The sequence below is a fragment of the Lasioglossum baleicum genome, chromosome 12 (genome assembly GCF_051020765.1).
Source record: "Lasioglossum baleicum chromosome 12, iyLasBale1, whole genome shotgun sequence".
Lineage (NCBI taxonomy): Eukaryota > Metazoa > Arthropoda > Insecta > Hymenoptera > Halictidae > Lasioglossum > Lasioglossum baleicum.
In genome coordinates, this window is record NC_134940.1 from 2,760,645 (window position 1) to 2,776,227 (window position 15,583).

Sequence of the window (15,583 nt, forward strand, 5' to 3'; positions counted from 1 at the left end):
TTTCAATCATCTCTCGGTGTTACGTCATCCGGAGTCTGTAACATTATCGCACACGTCATGCTGCATCTCCTTATCGAATAATCTTGCTGGATGTTTCAAACATGGATCGATAAAATGATCTTAGAGGACATTGTGCCTCTGGAACAAGTTGGCTGTATATAGTATGATAGTTGTTCCTTGTAGATTGTTAGAGGTCTAGAGACTGGCAGAGACAGTGTTTCATCAAGAGATGGAAGTTATTCTCATCTTAACATCCTCGCGACTTGCTGCGCGCAGGACCAATGTCGTAGACGATTAGCTGCTGGTGCCTAGACTACATTGTGCAATCGAATAAAATATTCACAGCTGGGCGAACAACATCGTAGAGGATCCATTCAAAGAATTGCATATGTAAAGTGTTGCTATTCGTACAATAAAAATTGAAAAAACCCCTGGAAGCATCAGTTCTCTAGGTGGCAGATGCTGTAGAATTTTTCTCCAGTTTCTTTACTGGGCCATTAAAAAATAAACACGGTGAATAAAGCACGAGGTGCAAGTTCTCGCCAAGAGCCAAAGGAGGAAGCGAGGAGGACCTAAATAGACATTTTATCGCATCATTGCTGATCCCTCGGATATTCCCGGGATCGTTTCGCATATGCAGTTACCCCCTTTCGCCGGGAAAAGCTTTGACACTGAGGCGTATCGATTTTTCCTCGAGCGGGGCTCACGTGCTCATTGACATTGACATTGCCCGCTGCCACGGCCAGTCTACCTGCCACCTAGCGTCAGCGAACCGATGCATACCTGCCGAAGAACTTCCACGAAACTCTGTCCGATGGCGCTGCCAACGTTCGCGATTCACCGCCTCTCAGCGGCGGCGCGGCGCGGCGCGGCGGCGGGGCGTCTACGCCTCTCGGCGTGTTTCTCAAGTTCACCGCCTTTACCCAGGAAAATGACCCCCGGGACAACACGGCGGCGGCAGAGGCGGAAGCAATCTTCGTAACGGCCCCCGCTAACTCCCAATCGAAGTCGCGAAATTCATTTCTGGCAGTCGTTAGGCCACCGTTCGAGCAGCCAATTCGGCTTCCAACTTTCTCGAGTTTCGTATTAGTTCCCAAGGAATTCGGACCTGTTGGGGACTCGACCAATTAGACGACTAAGCCGCTGAGTCACCTGCCCACTCGATCTACCCAGGTCGCATAATCGCTCGAGTGTTCTCGCTGCCCCAGCTATGTAGCCGCTTGGGGAGTTTGGCCGCTTGTGCAATTTAATCAGCGGAACACGTCAAAGTGTACCGAAACTGGGAGTTTACGATGCTCGACTCCCATCGAGTAGACGATGGCTCAACAAGTTAGGATTTAACAACGGAAGCGACGAGAATCGATAGCCCATTGAACGCCCCTGGCGAATGGGCAAAAGCATAGCCGATCTTGCGCTACGGCATGTTTTCGTGGAACGAGAATGTGCCGATGACCGACATTTTTAACGGCACGACGGATTTCCCAACACGGCCTGGCCGAAACGCCCAACGGGGTCATTGCGCAACGTTTTACGTCTCTTTATCCAGACTAGAGCCCTGGCAGCATTACATAAAAGCATTTATCTGTCAGGAGCCAAACTCGAGTCCTGTTGAGCGACGACCACGATCGGCACGCCGCGCCGCGCCGGATCATCGCGCCGAGCCGGTTTCATTAACCCCTGCATCACCCATGCCTGGGTCGACTTTCATTTGATACTAATCGCTGCCATCAGACAGTTTCGCAATCAACGAGAACCTGTCAAACAGGTGCTAAGCTAATGCTGTCATCGCATCCTCTAGGATCGATATTGATGTACCGCCAACGTCGCGTCGTAAAAATCTCAGGAAAGTCGTGAGTTTCCTTGTTCGGCGCACTTTCTCGTTCCGACCAGTCGGGAACTTGTTCGCGCAACATTGACGGGGATCGTTATGCCACTCGCCGCCGTTTAATCCGATTTTAATCGAGCCGCTCAGGTGTGTAGGCGCGAGCCGGACATCTGATCCCGATAGAAGGCTACAGTCACCGCGGCCCTGAGTCCGACGAAAAAAAAAATCACGTAATAATAGATACGAGCGTGCACCAGCGCAGCGGCGCGGCGGCCTGACTCTCTTGTGTTTCGCAACGCTTCACAAAGGCTCAGGGCCGTTGTTCTATGACTACAACAACCGCTCGCGAGGTCTACGCCCGCTATCGAGGTTAGCTTTATCCCTTCGCTTCGCTATTCAAAACTCGCTGTTCTGCGTCCCACATAATGTGCTCGAAATGACGCGACTTCCGGGACTCCATCGCCGGCGCTCGTTACGATTCCGAGGCACCGTTGACGCGACTCCATCGCTGTGACGTTCCAGCACTTGTTCCCACTGTGCTCCTTGTTTTCGTGTAACGGTCTACCTCAACTTCGTGGACGTCGATCAAGAATGATTCGATGAGGATTCTTTGGATCGATGAATCTTAATGTTGTCCGACAAAGATGCATCGTGTTTTGGTCTTTGAAGAAATCGGACGGACAAAGAGAAGTCCCGGAGGAAGCCGAAGCCAAGCGGTGTGTGTAAACAGGAGCGGGCTAATGAGTTCACGCAACGAGAGACCTGATTGCAAAATTCTTGGTTGCGAGGCGGAATTCAGGGAAGCCAGTTCTTGCAGATGCCCCGGACGCGTCACGTGCACAAGCGGAGAGCCTGGACTCTCGATCAGGATGATGAATCGCGTCGGGACGCCGCGCTGCGCCAGTAACTGGGACGAAGTCCCCGAGGCGCCTGGCGAATCGTATTCTCCGGGGAGTACCGCATAAAAACCGAAAAGATCTCCACGGCTACGAGGAGAGCGAGGTGAGAGTGCTTTCACCTTTCTCCCCGGTTGTCTTTCTCTCGCTCTCTCTCTCTCGCTCGCGCCACCCGGGACTTGCCAACCGGCTCTCTATCTCTCCGGTTTGCTCCGGCGCGGCGTTGCTTTTACTCTCGATCGCTGCTACCTGCTGCCGACTGCTCCTCCTCGGAGAAAGCAGGTCTGACCTCGTCGCGTTTCCGACGACGACGACATTTCTTTCCCGGCGGCTTCTTTCTCTCCCTCCTCGAAATTCCCGCCGCGTTCGACTCGTCAGCTGACTCATCCTCCGGTGAGTTATGTCATATCTGCCTCCAGATAGACGAGCGTTGTTCAGTGGGTCACGCAGTCGACGCCAGGGAACCGGAACACCGATAGCGTTCAGGCTCGTTCGGATTATCTCAAAGGTCCAATTTCGAGTGAACAACGAACGATCATAGTTCATCGAAGAAACTGAATCAACTTGAGAATCCTTGATCACCCGATTTTTTTTCCCAACCACCGTTAATGGGCTCACTTCTTTGTATAGATTTACGTATCGCGGCGATGAATCACGCGATTGAATAACTCGTGCACAATTTCTTAATCATTAGACGTATCGATAGACCACCGGAGATTGCGGTCGAGGTATTTGTGGTCACAGGTGGAATGAATTCCTGGCTAATTACAAAATCCTTCGACGAGCCGCCGACATCCCTTTACAAGTCGAAAACCTTCGCACTCCAGTCCCATTAGAAGAATAGTTATCCAATCGGGCGCTTTCACAGTACCCGTAGCCTGACCGCAAAGCGAAACCGTCCGCGTTCGTACACAAGCCTCAGCGATCATCTCGAAGCCATAAAAACTGTCCAAAAGCCTTCACACCGGGAGTGAACCGGGGACATCGGTGCGGTGGTAAGCCGATTGCGACCGACACTTTCACTCGTTTGCCAGGGTCTGGCTGTCTCTTGACCTCAAAACGAAACTGTCTATGCCTCGCCGCACGATCTAGAAGCCGGCAGTCGTATCGAGGAGTCTTCGGCAGAAAGAACCAACAGAATCCTTCGAACCTAACGCGGCACTTTCACTGGCTGGCCGGGGTCCCGCTGTCCCTTGACCTCAAAACGAAACGATCCTCTCCGCAAGCCTACAGAAAATCAGCAGAAGCGATCCTCGCGCAGCATCCTCGCGGTTCAAGTCAACCCGAATCGTTTGGACCTGGCGCGGCACTTTCACTGGTTGGTCCTGGTGTCCCTTGACCTCAAAACGAAGCCATCCGTGGATCAAGACCAGCTAAAGAGACGTCCGAATCGTTGTCACCTGGCCCGGGGAAAAAAGTGTATGAGAGCAGAGGAGGGTCTCGAGCGAGTCCCCTTCTAAACGCGCGAAGGCTGGCGCTAAAGAGCCGGTAACAGGAATTTCGTAACGAAGGCTCGCGAGGCGGCCGCTTTTACGATATACCCGGCTTGTTATTGAGCAACGTCAAACGGGCCTCGGCCGTCCTGGATGTCGGACGGTAACCCCAGCCGAATCAAGGCCGGCGCGGCACACACCGACAGCTCTTACTTTCACGCGTTAGAGACGCCCCGCACTCGTTGGCTGCTCGCTTATATCAGCGACAGAATGTTACGTGGACCATTCGGGGACCTCCGAGGCTGATCGCCTCTCCCAGCCCACGCCGACCCTCTCCAAGATTTATGGCGACCAGCGACCAGCTCTCGAATATTCTTCGACGACGCGACGACGTCTGAATCCGCTCGCTTTTAATGGTCAGCTTCGCCGCGGCTAGGTCTTTTTAGTACCTGTTTGTTCAGACACTTTGTCGTTGGGACACCTTAATGACCCTTCGAAGTCGTTGCAGCTTCGGCCGATCAGATGAACGTGTCGCAAGAGGAAATCGAAACGTTTATCAAACGGTTCACCCTTTGGACTCGAAGCAATTCTAATTCCAAACTCAAGATACATATTTCTTTCTCAATCCAGATCATTTTTATTCCATGTAATCATTTTCACATTGTGAACATCGAATTGAACCTGTTCGTTCGTGCACAACAGTTGTGCTTTTTACAATTTATGAATGAAAAGAATAATGGTATTGGAATTTCTACTGGCGCCTCGATTATAGAGTAGGATCGAAGGCCCGAAGGAAGCTATACGAAAGACGCTGTTTGTTCAACGTCATTTGAATCACCGATGTTTGATCAATCTGAATTTGAATCAAATCACCGATGTCAATCGCTATCGGCAAATAGGCCGAGCTCGAAGCCTACGACCCCGATGGCCTTCCTTTCCGCGCCGGACAAGAACGACTTGCGAAACCCAGATTATTTTCGATCGTCCACCCATCTACTCGAATCTGCCTCGCGTCTAGGTCTACGAGCAGCTAGCGAACAGCGCCGACCCACGATACGTCGCACAACATTGCTGCAATCGAATGTGATGGATCGTTTCCTCTTTATTAAATATTTTATTGTTCGAATCTTTCTGCAAAGTAAAAATGTTGTACCTGAATCGCGACAGACTGAATTTTCATTGAAAAGAATGTAACAGTATGTTTAAATTTTTCGAACGGTTTTAGTGGTTTTAAAATCCGTTGTGGATTTTGGAAAATGTGATGGAAAACATGATTATAATTCTTGATTCGAACAATCGAGCGTCGGATTGAGCTCCTGGAATTGAAATAGCGCTGAAGAGGAAGCGATATACATAGATTCGATGATAAAAATGTAAGAGTTGGTAAGAAAAATTCGTTTCGGTAAAAGGTATGCTACCTTAATCGGCCGGTCTGACGAGTGAATATCTCATGCGAGCACCTACGCTTCCCATTAATTCTGTCCAGCCATTACCATCGGAGGCCAGGTATGTCTTTATGCCAGCAGTTTCCCGAAGGGCGTAGACAAAAAAGGAATAGAGTAGTCGGACATCCTACATGCCTATCCGACGTGGAAATTTTCCACGGGCTCTTCTACAGAGAAGCCGATACAAACGATCGTAGACTTTCGTCCCGTTCACCAGGCGGACAGCAACGTCGGTAAACACCGTGACGATCCTAATCGCTTGCGCAATGCCTGGACGCCCTTAATGAAATTTCAGGTCGCCCGGTGACAAAGCCGGTCGTTGCCCCCGGCTCGGTTACGTTCCACTTTGAAGCCTCCGTGTTTCCTGATCGCTCTTTCCTCCTGCACGGTTTTCCTGCCGGTTGTTTTGGCTAGACTCGGCTCTCCGATTGATGCGGGTGACCCACTCAACCGGTGCCGGCCGCCATTCGAACGAATCGGTCGTTTAATCTGCGATTCCGTCCCACGAATCGGGTTTTCTTACTTCGCTTTTTCTACCGAACCCATTTCCACGCACCTTCCACTGCGTGTCAGGTCGTACGATAAATAATTACTTGTAGACTGCGGATCTCTATGCATTTATAGGAAAATTGAGTAGATGAAATTCGAAATTGTTGAAAAATTGTTTAAATTCAATATGATTTCTCCTCGATTCGAATCATTAAGCGGAGAAGTTAACATTCGATTTAGTTACGGTGGTATACAATTTTTAATTACGAAATATTTAGGTTGTCATTATGTTCTTGTATTTTATCTTTGAAAAATGTGTATGAGTTGGCAGCACTCTTCTGGGATGCCTTGATACCTCTAATTGATTATGTACATATATCTATATGAATATTTTTTATTACCTGTGTTCATGATTTTGTGATATTGTATTGGAGTAAGTACTACATTATCCAGGAAAACGCAATTTGTAAAATGTTGAAATAAACACAGCATACAATAACAATAGAAAATTGATCGAGCTATCAGTGAACCACCTTTCCTCGTCTCATTGACAGAGGAGGATCCGCGCAACCAGTGTCTTCCTCCTCACCAGGCGTCGAAGTCTCCGGCGACGTAAATCTCCCGGAAGCATTCGAACCTGTCTGCGGCGGTATAGCAAACAAATCGGCGCGGCGACTCTCCGCCTATCGAGATTCGGTCGGTGACGCAACCGAGTAACCGGAAAGTTTGATCACTCATCGGCAAGGACCTGGCACGTGTGTCCCGGGCCGCGATTGCCGTTATTCCGCAGGATACCGTCAGTGTAGACGTCAAGGATGCGAGTACTGTTTGCGTTAGAACACGGCGAAACACGCACCACAATCCTGAACATAGAAATTAAGAATGTCTAGGGATGAACAAAGGGGATGTACATACAAATGTGCGTTGCTATGAGATCCTTTAAGATGAATGTGCAGATTGGATTTGAATGTAATTTTTCGATTTCCTTGAGAGGCTCGCGAAAACAAAATTTTACGATCTCCTCCATCGTCAACGATCTGCATCGATTTAGAAAATCGTCAGAAAATGTTTCGACGTTGGCGAATCTTCCGCCTTCCGCCACGTTCTGGAGAATTCGCGACAGTATGGCGTCGTTTCGCGCCAAGCAGAGTCGAACGGTGAGTGACCTATGCTTCTCTCGTCCCTGCCCCTTCATGGCGAGGACATTCCGTGTCAACGCACTTGGCTCGGGCCGCGTGTCCTCGTGCTCGCGCACGTGCACGGGTCGCGTCCTCGCGAAAATGGGACCGGTTTTCGGCCATGCGGCTTCCTCCCTAGCTCTCCAAGATGCTTAACCCTTTTACCGGCATCGGGCCAATCTATCGGGTCGATAAACCCCCACTACATATTTCTGTGGTTATCAGGAAGAACGCTGCATGTCACATACTTTCAGTTTCGAAGTATTGCCGTTTAAAGTTGCGATCGCTAATGCTTTGACACAGGTCGACGGTTAAATTGCATTATTCTTTTTGAGCCTTTCAGTACAGTTCAGTAGCATTTCTGTACATACAATAAAGCTCGATTAATGCATAAACTGAAATTCTTCGAAATTGTAACATACGGCGTTTTCAAACGTTTTGCAAACACAGATTTGTGCGTAAACGTGTAATCAATCCTGTTTTTGAATATTCCACCTGTTCTCTGCAGCTGGCAGTATTAAAGAGGGTTAAAATAGTGGATACCGAAGACAGCCCGGGATACTTTCCCACAACTTCAGCGTGCGTGTCGCGAGGAGCTCGCGTTCGTTAAGACGAAGGATCGTTTGCGAGTCGTCGGGAAATGGGAATGGGAAGTGCGAGTTCCTTAATGGGGCCGGGACCGTGTGAGTGCAGTTCCGCGGCTAAGACCTCCGATGGTGCTTTTTGCCGTTGATTAGCGTAACGGTGAATCCTCGGGCGAGATCCCGCGGTAAGGCTGCGCCGCGTCGGGAAATGATCGCCGGGACTAGATTCGCGATGTTATTAGCGCGCGAGCTGCGGTAATGTGCCCGACGCCGCGCCGCGCCGCTTGTTCCTAAGCGGCGGTGAACCGAGGCAGAGCCGTTTAATATTTATGAGATTTTCTAATTAATATATTGCCTCGCCGCGCGCCGCGCCGGTCACGGGGAAGTAATCAGATTATAATTGTTCCGTCTATGGGGGGCGGCTTCGCGACGCTTCAAGACTTTTTCGAAGATCCTTCAAATTAGAAATGTTTGAAGAAAAATTAGTGGAAGCATGATTTTATTTACGACCGAACAGACCGAAGGTTAAAACGATGGATGATTATACGTACATCGCGCGGAATGGGAAGGTGTCCATCGGCCGAGGGTCAAGAAGGAGCGAAAAAAAAGAACTCGATTTGTGAACGCGGAAGTCTAGGCAGCCTCGGACAGCTTCTCGCTTCTAGACGGAAAGTCGTTTCTAACGCTGGCAAACGAGGCCACGGTGACGCGGTGGCAAAGCCCGAAAGTAACGTCTGTAAACAGTAAACACTTTCGTTCGCGTCTACGTCTAGGCCCTGTGGATTTAGGCTGAGCCTCCGTTTACCTCCTGGCCCCTTCCATCGCGTTAGATTCGTATTAGACGCCTCTCTCCGCTACTTTCTCTTCCCAATGCCCAATGCAATCGCCTGTTTCGACGTGTCGTTACGTCACGTTCTCGTCTCTCTACGCATTTGCATAGTGAAAATCCTCGGAAAGTGACATTAATATTAAACTATGGATCGGAAGTATACGAAACATCTACCGAGATCAATGCCGACCAGTTCAAGTCGAACGAGAAACCGAGGAGCATCGAAAGATGTTTCGCAATCATCCCGTATATCACGGTAGACTTGGTTCTATTAGATCTAAGGACTCCAGAGTCCAGCCAGCCGGCTTTATCCTGTTCCTCTGAATATCATTAGGTCACTCGATCCTACCTATCAGTTACAAATCCACGGTAATCAACACAAAGACCAGCTATCGGCTACAGTCAGCTTAGCAACCCTTCTCGGCACCCTGCTAATCTCTCTGATCTAGCTATCGGGTGACGATCCTGTCTGCGAATGCAGTTTAGATCCCCTGCCTTCTTCGTGGTCCAGGTTGTTTCCAAAACCGTCTTATCGGAGGACCTCTCTCGGATCTTCTTCTCTGTTAGGAGCCGCCGCGACGCTGACAATGGCGGGGCAATTGCTCGCAAAAAAGGAACTTTCGCGGAGCTGAGCGTGGGCATTGGCATTTCGTCACTGGCCAACCAACCAGGTTGAATAACCGGCGTTACGTCACTGCCGCACGCGTTCGCAGACGCCTGGAGGAAAGAGGGGCAACAGTGCCAACCAGAGAAAGAGGAAGAAACGGTGGGGAGAGGACAGAGGATCAGAGCGGAGCAAGCAAGGTGGGGACTATGGAGGTCGATCACCTACGTACAGGAGTCAGTGACACCTTCGTGCGAGGACGCTTTTTTCCCTCGCCTCGATACGCCCCTCTCCTCTCCTCTCCTCTCCTCACTCACTCGCTATAGTAATCGTCGTAGAACAGAGCCCGCCAAAACCTCGTCAATGCCGACTACTCAATGACTAGACGAAATGCTTCCAGCGTGACTACGCGGATCGATCGCTCGTTAGCCTCTGCTCGCCTAACGATCGATTCAGGTTTTCAGCTTTTGATCTAACGAGATCAGAAGGTCAAAAGATTTCGATGGGGAACCGTAACCTGTTTTTGTGTGGTCGGTCCTGTGTGTTTACTGGTCCCCAAACCTGAAATAGGTCAATCGGTTTTTGAAGATTCTAGAAGCTTGCTCCTCCTCTCTGGGTTCTTATTCTCGGGATTTTTAGGTAGTTCGTTTATGGTGATTTAACCTAGTTACTTGTTAGCAAGTCCGCGTTTATCTCAACTGCAGATCCAGAAGCATGTGTCCTGCGATTCAATCGAGCTACTTCTAATTCGAATCGAAGCCGATTCCTGACGGTCCCGGTCGTTAAAACCGCGCGTGAAGGAATGTCCATCGTGTAACCGGAAATTGCACTATCTATACATATAAGTAACAGTATCCCACACTAGCATTACCTACTCGACTAGCTGGTAATTGATTCCTCGGTATCGATCGCTACAGCTTATATTCGATGAGTGAATCGAAAGCGATCGCGTAGGAACGACCACCTGATAACACGATCCTCGAAAACTGAACAGGCCTGGGTCCCACTGGAAAATCATGGAACATCTACAAAATCCACATCGATCCTCAGCGACCGTTTCAGAAACACGTGTTCGGATTCTCGGAAAATCTCGATGGGTCGAGATTCGAGAACTTCCTAGGCACACAACCGTCCAGGAATTCAAACGTCGCGTCGCGTCGTCGAGGGAGATCGTCGATGAAGGATTCCCGGTCGAATTCGATGGTCGTCGACCTCGTTTCCTCGGACGGTATCAGCGTTCCCCGAAGCGCAAGTCACCATCCGGCTCGCGAGGATCGTTCGCAAATTATTTCGCGCGATTCGATGACGCCGTGGGCGGTTTCCGTCGGGTCAACGTCCCGGGTTGTTGTTCCTCTACGGACACCGAGTCGAAAATACCGGGCCAGGCATCGGTGAACGGCGTTGGTCAAGGTCCCACGAGCCGGAAGGACCGAGTCCAATGGGTTTCGTTACCGATTCGTATGGGAACTGCGTAGTTCCCCTTGCTCTCCGCCCCTTATCACGATACTGAATCGTCGCTAGACCGACGACCTCTCTGCTCTATGAACGTCGATCGTCATAAGAACTGGCGTGACACCAAGCTGCAGGCCACGCGACGCTTCATTCAAGCAGTAATGAATATTCAAACGCTCACTTGGGTCGTCTGCTTCGCGTCTGGCAGCCCCAGGGATCTAACGATCCACGGCTTCCGTTGTTTTGGGTCCGCGGGCATGGGCTGCCTTTTCAAACGTTCGAAACGGGAACCTGGAAATAGAGGATCAAGCTTCGACCCGCGATCTTCTCCGAGAAAATCAATTTCAAAGTCCGGTCGATAGCCTCGTAATTTTTTCAAATTAGTGTAAATATTGTGTGACCTAGCGTTGTCGTGGTGGAACACGTGAAAAATTGTTGGGGCTTGGTTGGGAAAATGGAAAATATTTTGTCGATTAAAGTTCGCTGCTTGATTGTATCCGGTATCCGCGACGAAATCCGTCGAAGAGATTTTTTCATCAAATTGTGCAAATATGTTGAACTCTTGGCAAAGACGAATTAAGAAATTTTTGCGCGACAGCCGAAGCCTGATTTACGAGGCTCGCGTAAACAGCAAACAATTTGCGAGTCGGTTTATAATTTGGTAAAATTATAGTGCGAGGCCGTTTGGAAAGTATTACAGGCTGGTCGCTCGTAACGCTTCCACTCATAGCTTATTCAGAGGACGATCCTCGAAAAACATTGTACATAACAGCTTCCGCCTGGCACCATAAAATTTCGAAGGACCGCTAAAACGTCCGTCGAGCCGATGACCGGCGAAGGTCGACGAATATGGCGCCCCTGTACTTTGGATCATTTCTGGCCTCGGTTAACGACGTTACGGCAGTCGACGGGTTCAACGTAATAGCCCGCGTTTACGTTTCCTTTAACGTCCGCAACGCTCGTAATCGTTCGCCTCTGACACCGCATAATCAAATGAATCGAGCATTGTTTCTTCCGCTGAGAAAGTCTCATCCGTGATAACCGATGCAGTCGAGATTGCGTTTATTACAGCGTCGAACAGTTACACACTGAGAGAGCTCTTCGTCGTTGCCTAGAAAAATGACTGAAGGCCATGATTAGACTGCGGATCTCTACGCATTTATATTTTATATGTATAACATTTATCGCAAAATTGTGTAAACGAAATTTAATATTGTCAGAAAACGTCAATATATGATTTTTCATCTACATATTACAACTATTAACGGCAGAACTAACCTTCAAGTTCGACGCAGGCAATTTTTATTTCGCATATAAGGATTCGTTTTATTGATATTTAACTGATCATTGAGGAGAGATCGAATTACTTTCGTTGGGAAAAGACGCGTTAAATGTCGACGAATTAATTTCGCGAACTGGATTGGACTCGTGACTGATTCGACACTAATTAAGAGCCATTTTACACCTCGCGGCGCGGCGCGGGGTTGCAAAAGATATGGTTGGCGCAAAGAACGCTCGCAATTTGCATACAATGATTCCGCGGCGCGGTTCGATATTGTTCGCGTTATCTGCGTAAACTCGCTTTCATCGCAGCGGCAGGTGCCCTTTAAAGGAGAAGTCGAGCAGATCGTGTGGGTGGGATCGACGAGATCGAACGCTCGTTCAAGCTGGATCAATCGAAGCGGGTTAATCGGAATCGAGAGCAAGCCGCTCGGTCGGTGCTCGGTTGACGAGAACGAGGCGAAACCGAATTAGAAACGTGAGAACATGGGGAATCACGATGCATCGGACTGCAAACTTCATTTTGAGACTCCTGTCACGTAGATGCATAAAGTGCCTCCGCTGGACAGCGGATTTTATGCATTTATGGCAAACGTGGGTAGATGTAATTACACAGTCAAAACATTAGAAGAAAATTTAAAAATACTGTTATATTATTTTCAACCTGGCAAACATATTAAGAATGAAAATAAATTTCCATTTCACTCCAGTTTGTCGTAATTCAGGTGGAAAATTGTTATTTTGCACAAAGATCCGCTGTCTAATCACCACAGAGCAGAAGAAATTAACTTGGCTATTTTTTAATAAATTGCAATGCGTGGCGAATGTCAGCGAACGCGTCAATATTTACGGAAAGCTGTCGAAGCTTTTTCTGCTTCGCTTGGTAACGGTATGTACCGAGAAAAATATGTCGATACCATTTCGAAAAGAATTATTATGCTAAACGGAGAGTAGATCAGCTCGAAAGCAGAGCGTGTGCGCGGTGCATCCGCCGGTATGCTGGCACGTGATTCGAAGGAGGGCGTTCACCCGGGGCCAACGAAAATAGGGGATCGATTTCCGGTCTCGAAAAAGTCGATGAATCACGGGGCTCGGCGAGAGAGAGAGAGAGAGAGAGAGAGAGAGAGAGAGAGAGAGAGGTAGAAAACGGGAAGGTAGGCCATTTAAATTTACGCGGGGCTGCGCGTTCGTGGTCCTAAAAATAGGTCGGCCGGTGAAGACGCGGTTGACTTCCTCGTTCATTGTCGCGAATTCGGTTCGCCTAACTGTAGATCCGTCGGTGCACTAGCCGATGCACACACACGCCGCGCCGCGACCGGAGAGAGAGGTCGATGCATCGTTAGAGGCGAGCAGCAACGCCGCGCCGCGCTGCGCCGCGCGCTCACCGCTCGCTGCTTGCTGGGAGAATCGCAAAAGGACCGTTGTGTACTTGGCGATACACATTCCTCTATTCTTTCAAAACTAACCACGAACAAGCTGACTCACCTAACACCGCGATCCGAATCTCTTCCTGGAAGAACGGCCGAAGGGCATTAAATGGAACGTGCGATTAAAATTGCGCATCCTTCCCCAGGTTATATTTCATCTTTATGGACGGCTAAATTCAATTTAACGTCTTTACACGCGAAATACAAATTCATGAGCTGCAGTCACAGTTTGCTGGACTCGAGACCACCTCGGCGCGATATGAAAATATCACCCGCGGAATCTCTTCTTTCGAGACGAAGCGCGATTAGAATTTTGCTATTTTTCAATTCAAATGGAACTTCGTATGAACTCCAACATGAATAACTTTTTATGTTCTGTAAAACAACTACTTCAATGCAAAATATATGTTTATGCTTGGAACCGTACCGAAGGCTCAGCAATAGTGCTGAAATTTTATTTTGAATAGACAAGCCTCTGCATAGAATGTTGTAAAAATTCTGCGATTCGTCTGACCCGATGCAGACCTTATTCTTATTGTACAGGGAGGAAGAGAATATAGTTTTTCGGAGCTCCATCAAACGCGGTATCAAGTCCATCGTCGTAAGACGGACAGGTAACCGTTGCGTTGGTTTCAGGCCGTCACCCGCCAAACAGTATAAATCATGCTCACCGGGACACGCTAAAATCCTAGCGTGGTATCTCGAGGCAGGATCGAGCCGAACAAATAAAACGACCACATGCAACACAGAGTTCGCAATTACGGCGGGGCCCCTATTAACTTAAAACATTTCCTACGATGATCGCGACCTCGAGGCTGACCCGGCGGGCTTAATAACGCGTCGCAGCGAAATATTTCACGGCCGGGATTCCGTTACCTCGGGAACACCCGTATACACGCCCCGGACAAGGATCGATCGGGCCAGGCCTCGAGGAGAATCGGCTCGAGTTTCTCACGGAGGAGCGGAGAAACACGGCGAGCGGCGCGGCGTGGATGCAGTCAAACTGTCAAACGAGGCAGTCAAACTGTCTCGAAAATTCGCAGCGAAACGCCCGGCGCGGCGCAACCCGGCAGTTTCTTTCTAGCCGGGCAGATTTACGGGCCGGTTGATTCCCGTTCCGACGAAAGGATGCGTCCCTCTTCCGGACAGTTAGACCCGGGGAACACACCGGTGATGGAAGCCTCTTCTGAGCGGCCCGGTTGCGGTAACGAGCGACCGTTCGCCCGCCGCGCCGATAGGCCAACAGCCGTCGAGAGTCCACCGTTCTTGTTGGTCCCCGCTCCGCTCCGCGTTGCGTTCGGTTGCGTTGGCGTGGTCCCGCATTAGCATCGATATAGCGAGGGTCAGGTCGGGTTCACTGAACCCGATGCATCGCGCTCAAGAGCCGTGCGCCGGTGCACCTCGCGAGGAACGAGCGAAGAATGAAAAGTGGCTGCACCGGGGCGTTAGAACGCCGCACGATCGACGCCGCACCGCGCCGCGCTGCGCCGCTCCCGATGATGATGCTGGCATGTCCGAGCTGCTCGGATTCCTCGCCTCGTTCCTGCTACCCGGGAATTTTAGGGGATTCATGCTCCATCAGTCATCCCGAACCCCTTTAACGTCGCACGTCGAATTTCGTTAGTTTTACACATCACGTCGGTACCCAACATTTTCCAGCACGTTCTGCAAATTTCGTGATCGTTTCACTGCAGAATTTCATCGCATCTCTTCCGTGGTTCAAACTTGAATCAATTCATAATTGTGCCCGTAATTGTGGAAGTTTATCGGTTACACAACTCCGCGTCACATCAGTTTAAACGAAATTAATTCAATGCAATTTTTACGATATTGTGAAAAATGAAACTTGGATTCGTTTAGTGTTGAAACAAGAAACACATATACACATGTATACTACGTTTTCATACACGTTTCATAACATTAATTAGCGTATACTCGGAAGACAGAAAGGCCAGCAATTCAGATGACAATGGATCAGTTTTTTAGTAGCTGTTTCAGTTGATTTAAGGTGACCCATTTGTGAAATGAGTTTATTGATAGGGGACAGTTTTGAGGTTGTTTGACATAGGGGTTCCAGGACAATGATTGAAGCAGATGCGTGCTGCTAGATGTACATAAAATAGTTCAGCTCCATTGGCTG

General features: G+C 49.3%; 1 protein-coding gene across 4 annotated transcripts in view; it reads left to right on the forward strand.

Moving 5' to 3' along the window:
* Positions 1–15,583, forward strand: part of E75 (ecdysone-induced protein 75) — a 162,595-nt gene that overhangs the window by 98,513 nt on the left and 48,499 nt on the right. Inside the window, exon 1 of one of the 4 annotated variants that reach the window (XM_076435854.1) lies at positions 1–15,583. This exon is cut by the window's right edge and continues 31,415 nt beyond it. The exons of the other annotated variants lie outside the window; for them this stretch is intronic. The gene's annotated coding sequence lies outside the window, so the exon portion shown is untranslated. 4 annotated transcript variants of the gene reach the window in all.